General features: G+C 35.1%; 1 protein-coding gene across 2 annotated transcripts in view; it reads right to left on the bottom strand.

The window, feature by feature from the left end:
- Window positions 1-17,180, bottom strand: part of LOC148951835 (RUN and FYVE domain-containing protein 2) — a 153,908-nt gene extending 136,728 nt beyond the window's left edge. Inside the window, exon 1 of one of the 2 annotated variants that reach the window (XM_089088740.1) lies at window positions 17,063-17,180. The gene's annotated coding sequence lies outside the window, so the exon portion shown is untranslated. The remainder of the gene's footprint in view (window positions 1-17,062) is intronic. The other variant, XM_089088741.1, reaches the window with a different exon arrangement.
- Between the last annotated feature and the right edge of the window lie 5,817 nt (window positions 17,181-22,997).

The following is a 22,997-nucleotide window of genomic DNA, read 5'->3' as shown; positions in this document are numbered from 1 at the left end:
AAAAAAATAGTGAAATTTAGAATTAACTAAGCTCTATTTTGGGTACTTTATATTGGGTGAGGGGTTGGGGGGCGATTATGTAGTGAACATAATGCTAGGCGGGTGAATTAAGTTTTGAGGGTGGGGTGAAAAATGAACATAGTTTTTTAACTTTATAAAATAATGGTTATTTCACATAGAAAATAAACCCTTTTTCTACAGATTAATGAATTAGCAGCACCATCACCATCAGGTCATGAAGCATCCATTTTTAGTGGACCTGAACCAATCGTCGCACCACCAATGGAGTTTAGGGATGAGCTTACACTAGTTCTTGATAATATGGAGTGGTATAGAGGTTTTTTAAATGATTGTTTTGGGGACAAGGCTAGCCTAAATGATCTAACCTGTGACATTGACATGGTGGAGGACCCGGAATGCACAGATAGATTTATGAGAGAGCATTTAGGTGATATTAGTAGTACTAGATCATCTGAACCGGGTCATCATAAAGAAATTCCGTCACAGGACAATACAGGCGGGCTTTATCAACTATCCCCAAACACCCTGGAAGACATACTAACTAGCCTAGGTGATTTCATGCCACATCCATCCAATGCAATTCAACAGACTGGGGTTGGTGATATTGACAATTCTATGCCACCCCCCACCATTCTGGTTAATCATACCGCTAGTACTAATAACGATATAAAGTAATCATAAGTATCCTCACTTCCAGATTTTTTTCTTTCCAACCCTGCCTTGCACCGTACATTGACGATGACTGATTGCTCTCATTCAATATTTTTTCACGCAAAAGAATTTTTTTTAAATAATTTTCTTTTTGGAATTCGAAATTATTCTACTTTTTTTTACATCTAAATCATATCAGAAAAATAGAATGACACTCTTGATTTAAATTTTAAAACATATTCTTGTGCATACCAATACTCCTATTGATGAGGACTGATGGTTCTCATTCAATTTTTTCATGAAAAACAAACTATTTTTTTAACTAATTTTTTTTTGTACTTCGAAATTATTCAACTTTTTTTTACATCTCTAAATCATATCAGAAAAATAGAATGACACTTTGATTTAAACTATAAAACATATTCTTGTGCATACCTATACTCCTATTGATGATGACTGATGGTTCTCATTCAATATTTTTTTCATAAAAAACAAACTATTTTTTTAACTAAATTTTTTTGGACTTCGAAATTATTCAACTTTTTTTTACATCTCTTAGAATGACATGAAACATACTTAAAACATTAAAACTTTACATTTAATATTTTCCAAACTCAAAATGAGAATGATATAGATATGTCATTAATGACCTTTAATATTAGAAAAATAATGTTTGTAGTAGTACTTTTTTTTATATTGGACTAAATTTTCTTATGCACTTAGAAATTATTCAACTTTTTTTTACGTATCTTAAAATGACATGAAATGTGCTTATGCCTCTGACAATTGTACTCTATGCTTGATCAGAGAAACGATGTGGCTTTCCCAATGGTACTTTATGGCCGGTTATCGACACTAGCTGGTTTTTGCATACATTAAATCAGTATTTCTTACACAGTAGAACCATAAACACATGACTAACATCTCTAAGAAGTGAAGATGAAGAATTTTAAGAAAGTGTGTTCACATGATATTGTTATTGTAGAATTGAATGCTGACAAGGAGAAGTATTTAAACTATGAAATTCGGAAACGTATGCGTGCATTGTCATGACAGTAAGGAATTGAATTTCTTTGGAGTACCAAAAAAATTCAACTCTTATGATGGAGGATATACGAGATTGAGATCTCAGGAGATGATTGCACTCAAAGAGAATGCCAACTTAAAAATAATAGATGATGAAGAAGGTTATCTTCTTGGTAGTGCTAGTGGTAACAAATTTCCCAGTGTTAAGCCATATTATCAGCTTTCGGGTATTAGCACTCAAATGAAAGCAAAGAGGAAAAGAAAGGCCTACTCTTCTACTAATATCATAAACCATATCTTGTCTCCATGACAGAAGACTTACCTGTGTAAAAATAGTGTGACAATAGACAGGGAAGTTGACAGAAAAATAAAAGGCACATTGGCAGAAAATATCACTAAGGAATATAAAGATGAATCGATGAAAAACAAAGTACCAGCAAGCGTTACTGCCATTGATCAAACAGTCAATGAACCAAATAATACCAAAGACGAAAAGTATGTTGAGACTGTCGAAGATACACCTGTAAAAATTGTGTATGACTCAAAATGGAATAATGATTATTCTACTGATTACGGACTAAGAGAAGACAATTGCTATAGTATCAATAAATACCATGGTGAATCATTTTATGGAACAGATTCAAAATGTCCAAAGTTGTTCAGTGATATTAATAATGTATAATAATATATTTTTTTTGTATTAATATTCTACATGACATTATTTCATTAAAAATATGTTATGCATTACATTGTTATGTTTTCATTATTTTTAGGGTAAGCTAGCATATCAAACGTTTAGAATGTCTATTAAAACATCGGAGATGTAAGAAAAGGAATTTACATACATCATATGTCGGATAGATAGGTTAACATAGAGAAAATCTAAGTATAAGAATGAATAAATTCTCTATCAACATCTATTGACGGATACTTGGGAAATAAAAAAATATTTGTCAAGGAACTGCGACTAGTTCAGAAAGCAGCAATAGCCTTATTTCTCCTGAAGCATTTTAAGTCAGATGTTTACCGGGGTATTGAATAAGTATCATTTTTACACCCCCCCTCAAAACTTAATTTTCCCCTTCCTAGCATTATATTCACTAAATACTTGCCCCAACTCCCTCCCCAGAAAGTTCAGAAAGAAGCAATAGTCTATTTCTTATGAAGTATTTCAAGTCACATGTTTACCAAGGTAGTAAATAAGTACCATTTTTACACCTCCCTCAGAACTTTATTTCCGCCTTCCTAGAATTATTTTAAGTGAATAATTGCCCCCACTCCATCACTTCATATAAAGTAGTCAAACTAGAGCTTAGCCAATTTTAAATTTCATTATTCTTTTATGTTATTAATTACACTGAAAAAAAAATTGAACACCTAAAAAGTCACGATAAATATTCGCTAGTTTGGTGTGGCATAGACAATGCAATGTTTTGATTAATAGCAATAAAGTAAAAAAAAATATTTGTCAAGGAATTGCGATTAGTTCAGAAAGAAGCAATAGTCCTTTTCTCCTGAAGCATTTCTAGTCGTATGTTTACCGGGATATTAATTAAGTACCATTTTTACACCCCCCTCAAAAATTAATTTCAATTCCAAGCATTATATTAACTAAATACTTGCCCCATTGGGACTTGTTCATTGTCTTGGGTATTTTACGATTTCTCATAGGCCACTGGCCTAATTGGCTTGTGTGTGTGCCCTATTGTTTTTGTATGGGTTCCATTGTAACTGAATCCCCGTGTAACTGAACCCCAAGCAACTGAATCCCCATGCATCTGAACCCTCGTGCAACTGAGCACTCTTTAACTGAACCCTCATGCAACTCAAACCCCATGCAATTCCAACCTAACCTAGCTCTGTTTTTTTTTCCTATTATTCAATTAATATCGTTCGTATAGTCCAATTCGCAAATGCTATACCCTTTCTTTTTTTCTCCACCTTCATACGATCCAATTCGCAAATGCTATCTAGCGACACATTCCTAACAAACTAGTCTTGACTAAAGGGAATTGTCCAAAAAATCAGAAACCAGTCTGATAGCACATACTTCAAAGAAATGGAACATTGGATAATCCAAGGGTGATAGACAGCTTTTCCTACAAAATCATTCCTAAATACGCAATTTGATAATTTCTAGTTTCTGGTTAAAAAAAGCATGATTATAACCAACTGTAAACCGGTATTTCTAGAATGAGACCATTCTTTTGATTACGCAATTTGATAATTTCTAGTTTCTGGTTTAAAAAAAACAAAAAAAAAGAAAACATGTTATGATGAAAGTGTCTCAAAAACCAGCCTGGTTGCGTTATACAATCACAATTATACTTCCAAAACCTGTTTGATCACTTTATAGGTATATAATATAAAAGGATTGGTCGCTTTTTGCAATGTGCACGTCAAACTGCACTGTATATTCTTGTGTAATTCCATGTGCAATTGAAACTTTCTACACTATCATGATGAACGAAGTTGCTAAAGACGTGTTTTTTAATCACTTTGTTTGGAAAGGTACCAAGGGAACATAGGTGTGAGAGGATACTCACTCTCTTTGAAAAGGTGTATACGTCCCAGCAAATAGCATGGTAATTCCTATAGCTTTATGCAAAGTATAAGGCCATGTGAGGGGGGTACTCACTCTCTTTGAAAAGGTGTATAGCTTCACGCAAATAGCATGGGAATTCCTATAGCTTTATGCAAATTCCATAGATGCATTCTACTAAGGGGCAACATTAAAACTTGAAAAGAACAGAAATTATTTCGTGCGTGAGGTGGATTGGTCTCACATCAATGCATGGCTCTTTTTACCAAATTTTGACTGTTTTCCAAATTCTTTGAAAACGACTGTTCTTCTGATACTGTTCTTACGATATAGTCAAATATCATAAAAATGCGGTTTACAGCCCCCCCCCCCTCCCCTCCCTTGCAATACGACAGCTTAAACTAAAAGGCCAGTTAGTTGAAATAAGAATTTGTTTTACAGGTTTAGCAAAAGTTAGTGGAACGATTGACAGGTAGAAGATAGTACAGCCCCTCTCATACATGTAATAATTTCTGTCTGTTTTGAGTTTTAATTCTGATCCTTACTTTCAGTTGATAAACCTTAAGTTTTTTAATTTAATTTCACATTTCTTCTGTAAATCATGCCTGAAAATGCCCTGCTGCTTTGTCGGAATTTTTTGGCACCTGGAAATTCCCCCTCCATTGAACATTCCTCCCAACTGAAACACTTCTAAAATCTTTTAAAACAGAGTACCAAAAACAAATTCATGTTTATACCCCCCCCCCTCTCCCAGTCAGACCTCAGTTGTGAAAACAGTCTTAGAGGATAACAACACCCCCCTCCCCATAGCCCTCAGGACAAGGGTTGTAAGTTATGCCCTGGGGACATTTCAGGTTATTATAGAAAGCGTTGTCATAGAAACTTATAAAAAGGGCACATTCGATTGGAAATTGAAAGGCCTAGAGTCCTTTTTAATAGTTGAAAGTGATTGAAGGGCAACTAACCCCCCTTTTCATGCACCCAAACACATGAAATCAAAATTTTGAAATAGCCATTTTGTTCAACGTAGTTGAAAGTTCTGGAAATTAGGTCTTTGAGGATGATAACCCCCTCAGAGCCATAAGGGCAAAGGTTGTAAGTTATGCCCTAGGGTCATATAAGGTTTTTATAGAAAGTGTTGTTGTAAAAACTTCAAAAAGCGCTCATTCAATTGAAAATTGAAATGGCAAGTGCTGTTTTTAATAGTCAAAACTGATTAGAGGGCAACTAAACCCCTCTCACGCCCACCTTTTCCCCAAACACATCCAATCGAAATTTTGAGATAACCATTTTGTTCAACATTGTTGAGTTCTGGAAATTTGGTCTTTGAGGTTGACACCCCCCCCCCCCCAAGAGCTCTCAGGGTAAGGGTGGTAAGTTATGCCCTGGGGGAATATAAGGTTTTAGCAGAAAGGGTTGTTGTAGAAACTTTAAAAATGGTTTATTTGATTGGAAATTGAAAGGGCTCGTGCCCTTTTTAATAGTCGAAATTGAATGGACGGTAACTCCCACGCCCACCGTTTCCCCAAACACATTCAATCAAAATTTTGAGATAGCCATTTTGTTCAACGAAGTTGAAGTATCTGGAAGGTCTTTGAGGATGACAACCCCCCCCCCCCTCACAGCCCACAGGGCAAGGGTTGTAAGTTATGCCCTGGGGGCATTTAAGGTTTTTATAGATAGCATTGTCAAAAAAAACTTCAAAAAGGGCTCATTATATTTGAAATTGAAAGGGCTAATGCCCTTTTTAAAACTTTGAAAATAACTGGAGGGCAACTTTCCCAAACACATCCAATCAAAATTTTGAGACAACCAGTTTGTTCAACGTAGTTGAAATTTCAGGAAATTAGATCTTTGAATATGACACCCCCCAAAGCACTCAGGGTAAGGGTTGTAAGTTATGCCCTGGGGGCATATAGGGTTTTTTTTATAGAAAGGGTTGTTGCAGAAACTTCAAAAAGGCTCAATTTCAATTGGAAATTGAAAGGGCCAGTGCCCTTTTTAATAGTAGAAAAGGATAGGAAGGCAACTAACCCCCCTCTCATGCCCACCATTTCTCCAAACACTATCCAATCAAAGTTGTTAGATAGCCACTTGTTTCAACATAGTTGAAAGTTGTGAAAATTAGGTCTTTGAAGATGAAAACCCCCCAGAGCCCTCAGGGTAAGAGTTGTAAGTTATGCCCTGGGAGCAGATAAGTTTTTTATAGAAAGCATTGTTGTAGAAACTTAAAAAAGGGCTCATTTGATTGCAAATTGACAGGGCTAGTACCCTTTTTAATAGTCAAAAGTGATTGAAGGGCAACTAACCACCCTCTCACGCCAACCCTTTCCAAAAAACGCATCCAATCAAAATTTGGAGATAGCCGTTTTGTTCAACGTAGTTTAAAATTCTCTAAATTAGGTCTTTGAGGATGACTACCCCCCCCCCATAACACTCAGGGCAAAGGTTGTAAGTTATGCCCTGGGGACATATAAGGTTTTTATAGAAAAGTTGTTGTAGAAACTTCAAACAGGGCTCATTTGATTGAAAATTGAAATGGCTAGTGCCCTTTTTATTAGTTGAAAGTTATTGGAGGCCAACTAATTCCCCTCTCATGCCCACCATTTCCCTGAACACATTCAATCAAAATTTTGAGATAACCATTTTGTTCAACATACTTGAAAAGTGCGGAAATTATGCCTTTGAGGATGACTAACCCCCAGAGCCCCCAGGGCAAAGGTTTTAAGTTATGCCCTGGGGGCATATAAGGTTTTTATAGAAAGTGTTGTTGTAGAAACTTCAAAAAGGGGTCATTCAATAGGGAATTGAGAGGGATAGTACCCTTATTAATAATCAAAAGCAATTGGAGGGCAAATGCTCCTCCCCTCCCCCCCCCCCCTCTATGCCTATCATTTCCCTAAACACTTCCAACCAACATTTGTATATAGCCATTTTTTTGAATGTAGTTAAAGGATCTGCACATTATGTCAGGAAGTATGACCCCCCTCCCACCCATGGCCCCCAGGACTGATCGTGTGAGTTATGCCCTGGGAGCATATATGGTTTTTATAGAAAGCGTTGTCATAAAAACTTAAAAAAGGGCTCATTTGATTGGAAATTGAGAGGGCTATTTTTTAATGGACAAAAGTGATCGGAGGGAGCGTCATCCCCCCTCCAGCCCATCATTTCCCTAGACATTTCTGATCAACATTTTGGTATGGCCATTTTGTTCAACATAGTTGAAAGGCGTGGAAATTATGTCTAAGAGGATGACAACCCCCCCCCCCATATCCCTTAGGTAAAGGGTTGTAAGTTATGCCCTTGAGGCATATAAGAGCATTGGGGTTTAGAACCCTACTCACATTAATTTCTGCTCATTTTGAGTTTGACTCTGTTATTTATTTTAATTTCTGTTTGTTTTAGGTTTCATTTATTTATTGATACTGATTTGTGATAATTGAAGGCTTGGTAGATTATTTGATTCTATTTTTATTCATTATTGGTTTAATGGAATTCTTTACTTTTTTTGGAAATCTTATTTTGTGGAAAAAGTTTTTTTTAATTAATAATCATAAAGGGACAGGGGAATAGTTTTGATCTGATACTTAGCCGGAGGATTTCATCATACTTGGATAAACTAAGGACTTGAACAATCTTGGGATAAAAGTTGCTCTTAGTAATGAAAAAGACACCATCACCTTTTTTCAAGTGGGTGACCTAAAGGATAGAGTTAGATAAACTCTGAATAGTTTAACAGACAAAGGGTCCCTGGGTCATAGGCCATACATCTATAACAGATATATCATCAATTTGATTTGATTCTGATAGCACCTTGAGTTTTGTAAGCTTTTTAAAATTAAGACTTTCAGCATTTAAGCAAGTACGTAAGTACATCTATAGCTTATAATATTACAAAAATGAATGCTGACAAAAGAAGAAAAGAAATAAAATATAACCTGCAAAGAATACAGAAAAAAGCAAAGCATTAAAAAGAACAGTGTTATGTCCATTAATTACAAATCAAGAAAAAAAAAGCTGAGAGGATCACTGTTTTTTTTTTTTTTTTATTATTAAAATTTTTTTTTTTTTTTAGTATCAGCTTTCAGATGTTTAGTGATATGGTCAAGCAGCACTAGTGGGTCAGCAAGTCCAAAATAATCTTTTGGATTCTATACCATCTTGGTAAATATAAGAAAAATTTACAGTATTAGAAATAACCTCTTCTTAACTAAAGAAGGTCTTTTTTCTGCATTAAAGCCTAGAAACCATAAAGAAACAGAATTTTTGGAGGGCAAAAGCTATGGTAAAGTTTACACCAGCCTCAACAACTATGTTTTCTTCTATTTGGTGGGATTTTACCATACAAGATACAGTTACACTGTAAAGCAAAAGCAACCAGAGAGAAGCATGTAGCATAAGGCATATTATGAAGTGAGAATTGTTTCTTTGGGTATACTGTTTTTTTTTATTAGATTTCCTTATGTGGCATTGACCTACTAAGTAGATACCAGGATTCTAATTTTGAAAACTAAAGCCAATGAAAAAGCGATTGAAAGCGATTAAGGTAAAGCTCTTTTTTAAGAATTCAGATAAACCAGTCATGTATTCAATTTTCTAAACTCTAGAAACAACAAAAATGTAGACATAGTAGCTTGCCAACACCTCTCATAGTTTAAACCCTGGGTTCATTCTTGAAAGTTTTACTCACTTAACTTAGGCTAACTAATTTCCAAACTACCAGGCAGCTCCTAATGGTAAAATTCTAGCTTAGCTACTTTTTGCTACCTTAAAAAGAGGTTAAGTTAGGAAAATGAGACTTTCAGTAATGAATCCAGGGCAAAAACCTACTCAGGGAAGGTATTGCCAAGCAAATATGTTAACCCTCTTCTGATTTTTTAGTCATAAAAATTTGCCTACTTGACAGGTAACCCCTTGACTATACCTATTGAATTTTTACAAAATAATATTTTATCTTAATTGTCAATTTTGGGTTTCATTTGTTTTCTGGTTTTAATCTTGAAAACGCAAACACTGTTATTTAGGTAGAATTTTAAGTCATGAGATTTTTTTCTAAATTTAGAAGATATATTTGCAGACCTTTGAAACCTTATAAATTGGGATTGAGCAAAGTTGTGAAGCTGAAAACAGCTCTGTTGTGTTTAATCTAAGCACAAGATTTGTTTTCCAAGGTTTCACTTTCGAAACACAAAGATTTTGAAGTTCATCAAAGATCAGTATCCTCTTGAGGGGAAAGGAGTGGAGGTGGGTACTTCAAAATACCTTCCAATGACATACTTAAGTCTGTAAATCAATCCCTGAGTTTTATTTTCCTAGCTTAACTCCTTTCCAAGAAATCAAAAAGTAGCTAAACTAGTTGTCAAATCTTGGGCAAATAATCTTAAAGTAAGAAAAAAAGGTAAGCTATCAAAATCATAGACAGGCTCACTCTTAGACAGATTTAATCTAAGACAAGAGCTATGAAACAAAATAATAGTGGCCTATTTAAATAGGCTATGCTATAGGAGAAATATTTACCTAGATTCAAATACTCAGAAGTTTTCCAAAACTGTACCCAGCCAGTCCCAAATAGGGGCCAGTCTAGCCTAATCCTAACTATCAGCCATACACCCCGGTGCCAAGCTGATGAGGGAAGACCGGTGGCAGTGGGGCCAAAAACAGAAGCGGCGGCGGGCCGCTGGCGCGATCAGTGTTGACTGCAAACATTAATTTTTTCATCAGTCTTTCTCAAATCAAAGCTTAAATTTACAAATGTATTTTCTCTACTCATTGACAGTACGCTTTCATAGAATACTCCACCTATTAGTTACTGGTAGCAACCAAACTGTCATATCATACACAGCGCAATAGCACTGCCTAAGTAAAGAACAATGTTGGCACAATGTATTATTCATTTTTAGTTTTTGGTCTTAGGCCATGGCACTTTGTATTGAAAGAATTGTTATAGTAACTTGGAAAAGGGCTCACTCGATTGAAAATTGGAGTGGCTAGTGCCCTTTTTAATAGTCGAAAGTGATTCGAGGGCAACTAGCACCCCCTCCACTCCCAGCATTCCACCAAACACATCCAATCAAAATTTTGAGATAGCCATTTTGTTCAGCGTAGTTGATTTCCAGATAGAAAATATGTTTTTGAGGAGGTCACTCCCCCAAAACCCTCAGGGGAAGGGTCTTAAGATATGTCCCGGGGGCATATAAGAATGATGTTGGCACAATGTATTATTTATTATTTTTTTTCCTTTAGACCAGGGCACTTCGTATTGAAAAAGTTGTTGTAGAAACTTCGAAAGCGGCTCAATCAATTGGAAATTGGAGTGGCTTGTGCCCTTTTTAATAGTTGAAAGTGATTGGAAGGCAAACACCCCTTCCACACCCACCATTTCCCGAAACACATCCAATCAAAATTTTAAGATAATCATTTTGTTAAGCATAGTTGATTTCCACATAGAAATTATGTTTTTGAGGACACTCCCCCACAGCTCTCAGGGCAAGGGTTGCAAGTTATGCCCTGGGGGCACATAAGGTTTTTATAGAAAGCATTGTCATAGAAACTTCGAAAAAGGCTCACTTGATTGGAAATTAAAAGGGCTAGTGGCCTTTTTAATAGTCGAAAGTGATTGGAGGGCAATTAACCCCCCTCTCACGCCCATCGTTCCCCCAAACACATCAAGTCAAAATTTTGAGGTAGTCATTTGGTTCAACTTAGTTGAAAGTTGTGAAAATAATATCTTTCATGATGACAACCCCCCCCCCCACCGCCCTCAAGACAAGGGTTGTAAGTTACGTCCTTGGGCCATATAAGGTTTTTATAGATCGTATTGTCATGGAACCTTCAAAAAGTGCTCATTCAATTGGAAATTGAAATGGCTAGTGCCCTTTTTAATAGTCAAAAATGATTGGAAGGCAACTAACACCCTTTCCATGCCCACCATTTCCCAAAACTCATCCAATCAATATTTTGAGATAGCCTTTTTGTTCCACACATTCTAAATTTCAGGAAATTATTCAAAGAATTAAGTTCAGGAATCAAATTTCAGGGCACTAGACAAAGGTCTAGTGCCCATTTTAATAGTTGAAAGTAATTTGAGGGCAACTAGCCCCCCTCTCACACCCACTTTTTCCCCAAACACATCCAATCAAAATTTTTAGATAACCATTTTGTTCAGCGTAGTTGATTTCCAGATAGACATTTATGTTTTTGAGGAGGGCACTCCCCCAGAGCCCTCAGGGCAAGGGTTGTAATTTATGCCCGGGGGCATATAAGGTTTTTATAGAAAGCGTTGTCATAGAAACTTCAAAAAAGGCTCATTGGATTGGAAATTCAAAGGGCTAGTGCCTTTTTTAATAGTCAAAAGTGATTGGAGGGCAACTACGCCCCCTCTCATGCCCACCTTTTCCCCAAACACATCCAATAAAAATTTTAAGATAGCCATTTTGTTAAACGTAGTTGAAAGTTCTGGAAATTAGGTCTTTGAGGATTACAACCCCCCCCCCACAGCCCTCAGGGCAAGGGTTGTAAGTTATGCCCTTGGGGCTTATAAGGTTTTTATAGAACGCGTTATCATAGAAACTTCAAAAAGAGCTCATTCGATTGGAAATTGAAAGGGCTACTACCTTTTTTAATAGTCAAAAGTGATTGGAAGGCAACTAACACCCCTTTCACATCCACCAATTCCCCAAAAACAGCCAATCAAAATTTTGAGATAGCCATTTTGTTTCACACAGTTTAAAGTTCAGGAAATTGTACCTTTGATTAGAACACTCCCCCCAAAGTCTTCAGGGCAAGGGTTATAAGTTATGCCCTGGGGACATATAAGTTTTTATTGACAAAATACAAATGAATGTGCAATGTCAGTTTAATATACGGTACATATACTGATATTTAGTAATCAAAATGTTAATATTATTTGATTTATTAAAGTTATAAAAGTAAAAACATTTATATTTTTTCAGTAAAGTGCTAATTATGTTCTGGCCTCTGGAAGGCATAGGAGTTTTGAGCCCAACTTATGTTAATTTCTGCTCGTTTTGCATTTGACTCGGTATTTTATTGTAATTTCTGTTTGTTTTGGGTTTCATTTATTTATCAATGCTGATTTGTGGTAGTTTCATGCTTGGTAGATTATTTGATTTTATTTTTGCTCATTTTTTGTTTAATGGAGTTCTTTACTTTTCTTTGAAAAACTTATTTTGTGGAAAAAGTTTTTTTTAGTTAATTCTTGTAAAAGTCTCTCACCTCCTTTCACACTCCCGTTTGTATTTTTTTAAAGCAGCCATATAATGCTCTATAAGATCCTCTCTGCTTTAAATTAAAAAAAAAATTAACTTTTTGACATGACTACTTTCAATAAAAAAAATTCAAGATATTATCATTTAAATACAATACTTCCCTACCCCCCCCCCCTCTAGATACCACATTGATAGGATACTGTCTCTGCTTGAAATTAGAAAAATATTTAACTTTTTGGCATCCCTGCTTTAAAAAATAAATATATATGAGATATTATCATTTAAATATAATACCGCCCTAACCCCCCCCCCTCTGGATACCACCTTGATTTGAATACCGTATCTACTTTAAATAAAAACAAAACTTTTTGGCATCCCTGCTTTCAATAAAAAAATTTCAAGGTATTATCACTTAAACATAATAACTCGCTATGCCCCCCCCCCCCCATCTGGATACCATCTTGATAGGATACCATCTCTGCTTTAAATTAAAAAATAGTTAACTTATTGGCATCCCTGCTTTCCAAAAAAAATCGAGGTATTATCAGTTAAATATGATAGCTCCCTATCCCCCCCCCCTTGGGATACCGCCATGATAGAATACCATCTCTGCTTTAAATAAAAAAAAAATAATTAACTTTTTGGCATCCCTGCTTTCAATAAAAAAATTTGACATATTATCATTTAAATGTAATACCTCCCGACCCCCCCCGCCCTCTGGATACCACCTTGATAGGATAACATCTCTGCTTTACATTAAAAAAATGATTTACTTAACAATTAACTAGGTCACTGTATGGTTCAAACAAACATGCAAAATAACATTAAACAGCTTAGTGTTCCTTGGAAAAAAAAATGAGGGTATGAGTAAAGGGGTACAATGACAACAACAAAAATATAAAATTACTCAGATATATCTCAAATTATTGGAAAACTGAGTCATAGATTTGCAATGGCGTTTAATAAGATCCATAGAATCTAATTAAAAAGGAGCACACACAAAAGCCAAATTAGGCCAGTAGCCTTTGAGAAATTTCAAAATACCTAAGACAATAAACAAGTCCCAATGGGGGGCTCTGGGTCTATCAAAATATTTTGATGGTTTCCAGGGAATTTTGATATCATTTTCTTCTGTCTCCACTTTAAATGAAAAAAATAACTATCTTTTTGCCATCCCTGCTTTCAATAAAAAAAAGAGGTATTATTGTTTAAAAATGATAGCCCCCTATCCCCCTATAGGCAATAATTTACAAATTTTTTTAAAATCACATTTTTGAGGTAACTTCTGTTTCAATCTTTAATTCCCCAACCTTGTACATAGCGTAGTCTATAGCTAAATTTTGTCTCAATAGAAGATTTTTTTTGGGGGAGGGGGGGGGGGGGTTACATTTTTCAAAAATAAGATTGTATTTTCTTTAATCTATCAGGCGTTCAGAAATTAAATATTAAACATCAAGAAAATCGTATCTAAAAACAGCAAAAGAAAACAGAATTCTGCAAACTTAAGATTCAGCTGTAGAAACAATTTGTTGACTATCAATTTCAAAATTCAACTGAAGCTGTACAGTAGTGAATACATTCTATTCAACTTAAAAATAAAATTCTTGACTACAAATGATGTAAGATATAGCCATTGGCAAACTGCATTTGAAATGATTTAAACTCATTTCATAAAGACAATATTTTTGTCAAAATATGAAGAACTGTGTATATTGCAATTGCATCTGTCTGCTTTCTATGCAAAGTAACAAAAGAAACAAAATTTAACAAATAAGATAGTAGTGAAGAATTATGGTATGCAAAGTAATATTTGGCAGGGAAAGTCACTGGTGATAAATTACTAGGGGTGGCACCATGATTGGGTGATTTTGGGGGAACCAAATTCTTTTTTTGTGGTGATGCATATATTTTTGGGGAAATACCCAAAAATTTGGGGATAGTGCAAGCCATTTTTGATTCTAATCAGGAAAACCCAAATACTAAACCACACAAGAAAGAAAAGCTCTGACTTTGCAGTTCATGCAATAAAGAATTGCTGCAAAATTAATTCAAAGTCAGCCAAACGCCGCCACCTCTGGTGGTGGTGGCGCAGCTGCAGCATAGCAACACTTTGGCAGTGGTCAACTGGGCCTCTTGTTGGCAGCGTTTGGTCAATCCACCAGCGCAGTGCTAGGGTTTAATCAACCAGTCATAACTATGTAAACATATATACATAAATTTCAAGACAAGGAGTCTGTTGTCTATTTTAAGGAAATATACTTTTCAATGAGGTCATTTGTCCAAGATTAGCCACTGTATGACTAATTGGGGGCTCAAGCTAGGCCTACTTTTACTTACTTAGATCATTCTATACCTGGGGGGGGGGGGAACGACAGCAACAGTTGACCTCCAACTTGGCCAATCTTGTGCCAAAGACCAAACTTCCTTAAGCATGTTTTAGAGATTTGTTGCCTCTTTGTCTAGAGCTCAACCAAGTGTGCTGTTTTGTCTTCTACTCCTTCAAATGCTGTATGGGCTACAAAACTATACATTGTGTGGGAGGTGCCCATCACTTATACTTGTCATATGCACCCAGTACTTTCCATATTCTCACTCTGATCCTGTTGGTCACCAGTGGTTGTTTGGTATCTCCCCTTATCTGGGCATTTGTTACTCTGTCAGCCTAATATATCACAAAGATTTTATGTAGGCAATTGTTCCCAAAGCTGATTAGTCTTTTCTCACCATTCTTTGAAAGACTCCAAGACTTGTATATGTTCAAAAGTACAGAGTACATTACTCCTAAACAATCACAATTTCAACTTCTGGGAATAGTTTTGACATCTTTAAATATTACAGAGAAAATCCTCCAGCTGCATACACTATGCAAAGCATGACTTCTCAATCACAAATTCCCATCTTGGGTTGCTGTACTACCTAGGTACTTAAATTCTCTGACCTCCTCTATATTATTGCCTTTGTATCAAATGCCAGCTGTAAAGGTTGTCATAACTCTCTTTGACATACTTTTCATTTTATCAACATTAATCTTTAGGCCGATAGGGCAGCTTTTGCTGCTATTTCATTTAGGCCTAGATTATGTTGAATGTCCTCTTGGCAGTGAGCTGTGAGAGCAATATTGTGAGCAAAATCATAATTGTGTATTTGATGCTTGGGGCTTAGTTTTATCCTTCTCTACAGTGGCAAGCTTGAAGCAAAAAGTCTATAAATATTGCAGTAAATTTTTACCAAATCATATTATTGAGTAACAACTAAAGTGAATAGCCTATACCATTTGATGCCTTTTTTTATGCTGATTATGAATATAATAATTGTTTTTGTTGGAAATGAATTTTAGCCCCCAATCCCCTAACCTAACCTAACCCCCACCCCCAAATGTGCAAATATATATCCTGAACTGACATATATAGGGGGGGGGGCTAAAATTCATTTCTGACAGAAATGATGGTAAATATATACAAAATAATATTATTGAGTTAGGAATAAAGTGAATACACTGTTTGATGCCTTTTTATGCTGATTACAAATATAATAATCATTTCTATTGGAAATGAATTTTCGCCCCCCCCCCCCTATATAAGGCCAATTCAGAGTATATATTTCTACATTAGGAGGGGGTGGGGGTAAAGTTTAAAATTACCTCCCATTTACATCAGAAACGAAATTTGCCCCCACCCCCACCCCCCTAATGTAGAAATATATACCATGAACTGGCATATATAGGGGGGGGCTGAAATTCATTTCCAATAGAAATGATTATTATATTCATAATGAGCATAAAAAAAAGGCATCAAATGGTGTATTCACTTTATTCCTAACTCAATAATATGATTTGGTAAATATTTACCAAAATGATTATTATATTTGTAACTGTATACTTTATTTGTAAGTCAATAATATGATTTAGTAAAAATTTACCAATATTGCAAATAATATTGGAGATAGTAAACATCCTTGACATATACCAGACAATAATCATTTCTGTCAGAAATGAATTTTACCCCCACCCCTATATATATACCAATATTTGGGTAAAGTTCTACCAAATCATATTATTAAGTTAGGAATAAAGTGAATACACCATTTGATGCCTTTTTTTATGCTGATTACAAATATAATAATCATTTCTATCGGAAATGAATTTCAGCCCCCCCCCTATATATACCTAACCTACCCTAACCCTGAATTGGCATATATAGGAGGGGGGGCTGAAATTCTTTTCTAATAGAAATTCTTTTTATATTCATAATCAGCATAAAAAAAGGCATTGAATGGTGTATTTACTTTTGTCCTAACTCAATAATATGATTTTGTAGAACTTTACCAAAATATATTCCCTGAATTGGTAGCCTATATATATGGGTGGGGAAAAATTCATTTCCAACAAAAATTAGTATTATATTTGGAAAGAGCATAAAAAAGGCATCCAGTGGTGTTTACTTTATTTGTAAGTCAATAATATGAATTGCGAAAAATTTATCCATAATTTTTGGAGGCCTTCTATGCGCTAGGAAAACTTAATACACCCTATTATTTAAAAGATTTGTGAATGAGGATAACAATGACAGTAACAAAATAATATTGCCAATTTTACTTTTAGCAAGCCAAGAACAGTTGGATTTCAATCAAAGTTCATGAGAACCAAAAACCATAATTTTTTTTCAATTTCCTATGCAGAGCCAGCCAGTTCCAGAATTTGAGAGCCAGCCCAGTGTTGCCAGATTGTGAACAAAAAAGTAAGCCGCAGCCTTTGAAAAACAAGCCAAAAATAAGCCAGACAATTTTTTGCCCAAAATTTAACTTTACTTTTAATGGTCACGGCCATTTTATAGAAATACTCACCACTATTCAGGTCCTTTGATCCTACTGGCATTATCCACCTTTCAATTCGTTCCCTGGTTTGCGGAAGTTCAGTTCCAGTATAGAAACTATTTTGAGGCTGCATTTAGTAGAATTGCGATAAACCGCTACCCCATGTGGAACTCTAGAGACTTTACAGAAATTCCAGCACGCTATGTTCAGAAAATGCTCGACCGTGCTTACTTTCCTGTCCAACAGTTTGGGGAAAATTATTGACGAGGACGCCCACCGGCTTGATTTCTCCTGTGTTAGTTCAAGCACTGTCCGTGTGTGCTCTGCAATTTCTGTATCCCATAATTTCACTGAGTCGGACCTCCGATTACTATAATGATACTCTGTGACCCAATGCGTTTTAATGTCAACATTTTGATTCAGTCAGAGGTTCTTTTTGGCGCAATAGAGTTATAGCCAGAACAAATTCTTAAAATTGTGTCCCAGCCCTTATGTATTGGTTGGAAAAATGATACATTACTTAATAACGACCATAGCCCGCAGACAAAAACAAAAAAGATAATTATTTTATTGGTTTATTATCACATAGATACACAAACAAAAATCAGATCATTGGATATTGTCACATATATATTCATAAAATTATGGAAATCACTTTGTGTAAAGTCAAAGCTTTGGAATATAATCCTTTTCCCAATGTTAAATGCGATGCTAAAACGCCGTTAAAGGGCTATAAAATGTACACAAGGAACACAATCGTACTTTTGTCTTTATCAAAAGTCCATTCCAGGGTTATAATTGGCTATCACGAACCACAATACATCCCTGGGACCAAGAACAAATAAGACTGAGTAGAACCTCCGTCTTTGGTCCATGCACTGACTATTGGATAACCCGTAAAATCTGAGCGGAGGTGGAGCCAATTTGAGAACTGGCTGAGCACTGAGTTGACGGCCGTTTACTTTCCCTCATCGCCGCCACGCATTTACAAAGAACAGACCGTAGCAGGCCTCCAGGCGTGTATGATAAGTGTAATCAAACACTTTCACTTGTTCTCACTCAATTTTTCTTCTCCAGGGCTGTACTGCAAAGAGCCAGTTGTTGAGGTAACAAATTGTAATGTTCCGCGCCAGCTCCACCTCCGCTCAAATTCGCCAGGTATCAGCCGTATTTTATTCGACTCCGCATGGTTGTAGTATCGAGATAGGGAGATGAAGGTTCTTAGTCTTTATTTGTTCTTGCTGGGACGGATCTCCAGTTTCCTGTTTGATGAGACACATTTTAACAAAGTCTGAACATTCCACCACTTTAAACATGGATGGGAAGTATCGTGGGCCGGATTGGGAATGACATGCATTATAAATTTCGATACTTTTACGTAAAACAAACTAAGAATTGAATTTTGTTGCTGTGCTGCGAGAGCCAACTCACTCATCGATTTCAGAAGTTTACAACTTATCATAATTATATTGACCTTTAGCGCAAGATGGCTGTCCGAACTCTGGCTGCCAGTTGTTGAGTGACTGCATACCTTTTAAGGCGCTTTATGATGGGAAAACTAAAAAAAAGTGGATCAAGGATGCCTCAGGAAAAAAAGAGGTTTGGGGGGGGGGGAGCTGGCAACCCTCCAATTACTTTTGTTGCTTAAAAAGTTAAAAATAAATTTCAATTTCCAATCAAATGAGCCTAATCTGAATTTTATATTATTATTCCTTCCATTAAGCAAAGGGCCCAACTCCGCCCCCCCCCCCCATGGGAAATCTTCATGCATCTTTCTCAATAGCAACTACTTTATATAAACAATGGACAAATGTCATAGCTTAAATACCTTTCTCCAGGGATTTTGTGGGGTCAAGTTACACTCGTAGTTATGTTATTCTGACTGATTAAATCTTTTAAAAATTAATATTTTCCTGGTTAATTTTTATTATAAGCCCACCCAGCATGAGCAGTCTGGAGGAGAGTATGGAGGAGTTGAATTCGAATTTAATTGGGAATCAATCACCCCAGGGTTAAACTAGAATTCCTCCCCTCGAAATGTTGATCGATCTTTAAGTGAAGAGGGATGTGGAAGTGGATGCTTTTTAAAAGAGCTCAGCCTATGCATTGTGAAAAAACACAAGGCAGGGACCAGCACACTAACAGCTGAAGTAGCTGCAATCAATTTGTGCTTAGAGACCCTAGTTAAAATGAAACAGAGCAATTAACATATAGTAATATTCTCTGACTCTAAATCTGCTCTCTATATCCTATGAAACACTAACTTTGAAACACTGGGCATAGGCCTACATCAAACCAAAGAAAACCTAAGCAGCCTTGGAAGATTAGGCTTTGTTACTAAATTTCAATATATACCTAGTCATCTAGGTAAAGAAGGAAATGAAAACGCAGACAAGATAGCAAAGTAAGAAGCAAAAAGCCAAATGGAACCAGTGAAATCTCTAACTATAAGGGATACAACTAGATTATGACTAAAAACATTGCTTGAATTAAAGCCACCAAATTTATCCCCCTTTCCAACCAGTATACAATCAGTCTGGTTCAACTGCCTGTGTTCAAGTACAGCTAACTTCAACCACCACTCTCCTTCATACAAAATAAAGCAGCCAAATGCAGAAGTTGCCAATAGCCCATTTTGCAGGTACTGTAAAAACACAGAAGAAACCCATGAGCATATACTATTGAATTGTAAAATACTGGAAAGAAAACTGTCAATGGATCTAAATCTACAACACCATATATAGTAGGTCAAAATACGCTGACTATATTGAATTAGATAAACCCTACTATGATGTTGCCTCACATTATTAGCTAATAGCTGATTTACATCTTTCCATATTTATCCACATTTTGAATATTAATAAGCATTGTTTACAACAAGGCACTTTACTATAACAGTAACATAATTTTTACAACAAGAGAAACTATGTAGTAAGGGATTATCTCATTCAGTAAAAATTGAATTCTCCCAAGAAGAAGTGTTTGAACTTATCATGAGAAAAGAAGAACAAATTAAAGATTTGGATCTATTGTCAACCCAGCCCAGAAAGAAGAGGGGTCAATGATCTGATTTTCAGGACACTTGCCTTGATTGTCTACAGTTGATTGATTAAATTTAATATAACAATGAACCTTGTTTATTTCAAAATCTGAAAGGTTTTTTTTCTAAATAACAAAACTATAGGATAACTTCCATAGTTGCTGTCTGTTAAAGGTAATGTCTCATGTTTAATTATCAATGTTGTGGCCAAGATTTGTAGACTATTGGCCAAGATTGATAATTCTGAAAATTAGTAGTGGTCAAGATTAAAGTCTAAGCTGCCAGGTAAAGGACACACTGCATTCTAATCAGAGATACAGCTCAGATTAGGCACTGGCTAATCACTACGAGTCTTACCCTATAGGCCTAGGCTACAGCAAAAGTAACAAAGAAATCAGACATCAAAGCAAGGGTAACTCATCTACTTATCCTGCTCCTGTATTTATATATCTCTTTCTGATATTTTCATTAGTATTATATGGTACTTTATTACATATTAGCTATTAGCCTATATAATATATAACTAATTTCTCTAGTATGTGACAAAATAGAAAATGAAAAGATAATTGTTTTTATCATAATTGTTTTCGACTTCAGTGTCTAACCATTTCTCTTTGACATTTTATAGATTTTAACTATAGCATTTGAATAAAAGGTACTAAGATATTTTCTTTATTGATCTGGCATGAGCTTGAATAAAAACTGAACGTTCGTATAATAATGCTTTGAGTTATTTTTGAGAAAAGTTGAATTTATTATAATCAAACTATGATTTTCAGAGTTTAGGTTGCTTTCGATAAAGACTTCTATTTACTTATGGTAAATGTCTACTAGGCGATTCATACATCGTTTTTCCAATTATGATAGAATCTGCTAAACCATGCTTTAATTCTTGTTTAAGTATTTAAACTGAATGTTCATAGAAAAATGCCTCGAATTATTGCTCGTAAAGTTGACCCCTTTAAATATTTAATCAGAGGAACGGGTGCTGAAATGTAAAACGTTACTTATTTACTAATAATTTTCACAGTTTTCAAGTTGGGATCTTTGAACACACTCAATCCTTCTCAGTTTATTCTATGAAAGTGAGCTGTATTTGTTAGAGTTTCAGAAATATTACATATTTATTTAATTTAAACACTTTTTTTCAGATATAATAATTTTTGGTGTGATTGACACAAAATATATTGGACTCAAATATTCCTCAACTGGCATTATTTTCAAAGCAGCTTTCTTACTCCTAGACAATCAACGACGTGAAATTCATTGCTATAAATGAAATATCAGATACAATATGTATAAATACAAGAAAAACAGATGGAGTCCACACTAAATCTTAGAAATCGAAATGGCTTTTACGCTAAAACCATACGACCACATAATGAAAATGGCTATGGAATAAAACAAGTACAAGAGGAAATTCAGGAAATATGCAGTTTTTTCGGTGTGCAAGCTTTTTATGTTAAGGAAAACGTGCTAACTGATAAACTATTACGAGAAAAATGTGATAAAAACATAGTATTATTCAATTTAGAAGACTTCAAATGTGAGAAATAGCCACATTCAGTCCATGACCCAGAAGATGAAGTTAAATATTTCGCTCAATGGATACCGGAAAAGATACCTGACATGGAAAAATGCATCAGATATCCAAAGTCCTAAACTTGCTCCTCCTCATATCAAATGGATTAAGCTTCTTTTTTTTTAAATATTTCATTATTTTTTTTTTCAAATGTTTTTAAATATGTTTAAGCAATAAATATCTTAAGCCTCAACCGTTTTTATTCTTTAGCATAGTCCATCGCCATGAAAATTATACTTTCAGATTCAACATGTCAGGGAACACACTTTCAAGTTCAGCATGTTGGAGAACCCTAAATACTCACCCCTAAAAAGGTAAGTTAACCCTAAAATGTTAAAGAATTTCTCTGAAATTACACTTTCAGATCCAACAGGTCAGGGAACAAACTTTCAGGCTCAGCATGTAGGAGAACCCTAAATGCTCATCCCTAAAAAAGGTAAGTTAACACTAAACGCTTAAAGAAACTAATACTAGCAACTTACTGCAACATAAGGACACCTGAGGCCAATATAACTACGTTTTATCATGAAAAATGTCTGAAAATGTTGAAGGTATAGTAAGAAAGGATTGCAAAAACATGATAATATTACTATTACTAACAACGTACTACTCCACTAAGCCATCTAAAGTCAACAAAAGTATGTTTTATCAAGAAAATATTAGAAAATTTATAGATTTTAGTACAAATAGTTGCAAAAAACATTAAAATAGAACTACTACTAGAAACTCACTACAATATAAGGACACCTGAGGCCAATACAATTGCGTTTTATCAAGACAAAATATAAAAATTTTGAAGGTATATTAAGAAAGGCTTGCAAAAAATGATAATACTGCTAGTACTAACCACTTATACGGAGTTCTGAAAGTGGAAGTTTATTAGATCATTAAGAAGGCTATTATTTCTTTGAAATATGCATTTACACTGTAATTTTCATGTTTTGATATTATATTAATGAAGAATTTAAACATAGCTTCAATTAGCTATTTTTCACAATCAAACTATGATATTACATTTTGCTGAACCAGAGAATTAGGTTTAGACTTTTATTAAAAGCCTAAACAAAAACTGAAATTGTAAAACAGCAAAATGTC

This window comes from Artemia sp. Qi Xiang Cuo, chromosome 5, assembly GCF_049724085.1.
Source record: "Artemia sp. Qi Xiang Cuo chromosome 5, ASM4972408v1, whole genome shotgun sequence".
NCBI classification, from domain to species: domain Eukaryota; kingdom Metazoa; phylum Arthropoda; class Branchiopoda; order Anostraca; family Artemiidae; genus Artemia; species Artemia sp. Qi Xiang Cuo.
Note: the sequence above shows the minus strand (reverse complement) of the source record. Positions and strands in the feature narration are given on the sequence as shown.